We start from the raw sequence: 1,557 nt of genomic DNA on the forward strand, positions 1-1,557 counted from the left end.
TTAAATACTGCATGGGGACATCTTAGAACATGGCTGGTGCTAATGAGTGGTCAAAATTTCACTGTCCCAGGAGTGAATTTCTCAAACTGCGAATCATACTGCTTTTCACTCATTTTCCAATATTATATGTAATATACAAAAATATCTATTCTACATATTTGCATAGGCAGGCAAATGCAGGGGATGCTTCCCCTACAGCCAGAGGTCTGTCAGACACAAGTGGAGATAGAGGGAGAGGACGCCAATGAACAATACACATACTTCAAACCAAAGCTAATGTATTTTTGTCTATTTCATTAAAGGAAACAGAGAAGCAAACCCTGCTGTCTATTCCTTCTGTAAAAAAGAACCTTTCAAGTACAAAGACTCCCCATCTAGGAGTGGTTTTTGGGTAGGGGTATGGTACAAATCAGTAGGTTGTTTCCTGGTTATATTTTGTGACCATACCTTGTACTCTATAAGCAGTAAGATTTGCTTTGATTCCGGTCACAAGGCATAAATAGGTTGGTACAAAATGTGCCCCTGTGTAAAGGAGCAAGTATCCTAGGTGAGCAGAGAGTAACATATTCTACCTAACTCTCCATTTTACAACAAAGTTGGAAAAACATATAGCCATACATCTGTATTAGAATTTTCATTTTCATTTATCTTACATTAAATTAATAGCATTTAAAGCCTTTCATTCATCCCTTTATCTTATTTCAATTATTTTGTGTGTTTTCTTTCACTTTAATTATTATCATGACCACTTATTCCAGGCCATTTTTTAAATAATTCATAGGAAGAAGGCTATCAGGATATTATCCTGACTTGTCTGTCTGCCTGAAAAAATATCTTCCTTTGAGAGTTACTGTAAATGAATAACAATTTCTGTATAGAAAGTTCCATCTGTATTACTCCATCCCTTTTAGACCAGGACCTTTTTACCCATCTCCTCAATCCTCCTTTTCTTTTTATATTAGACTGCTTTAGTACTCCTTACTATAGAATTTTCTCCTAACTCGCCTTATGAAAGTTGGCAAGGTTCTACTTTGTTTACACCATGATGGTAGGATTAAAAGAGCTATTCATTTGTTCCATGCTAAATATTTCCCAATATAACTTAATTCTTTAATCTGTCTTTAAGTACATACTGTATATCCTCATTTGTCCCAAAAATATAGCAACTTTCATGCTTTTGTAATGTTTAAATGAGGAAAATATATATCATTTGTTGAGAAATTAAGACATAAATTCAGGACATTGTTAAAATAATTAAAGCTCAATGAAGTTGAAACATAATATTTGGTCTCATGCTAATCTATGTGTATACAAGGAAATAATTCTGATTAAGAAAAAGCAAATAGCTTAAATGTAGGCTAGTTATAATAATGCTCATAACTGGAAGTTTAAAAAGAAGAATAAATAAACAACTATTTTCTAATATTACAGTAATAGATTAAAACCTGTCAATCTCATTTAACTGAGATCTCCATTCACCTACCATCAAGAGACTGGTGAAATTTACATTAAATGAGTTTGATTTTAAGCAAGAAAGAAAAGATTAACTTTACATGG

This window comes from Echinops telfairi, unplaced genomic scaffold (assembly GCF_000313985.2).
Source record: "Echinops telfairi isolate 266 unplaced genomic scaffold, ASM31398v2 ScPeMD7_7469;HRSCAF=8507_0, whole genome shotgun sequence".
Classification (NCBI taxonomy): domain Eukaryota; kingdom Metazoa; phylum Chordata; class Mammalia; order Afrosoricida; family Tenrecidae; genus Echinops; species Echinops telfairi.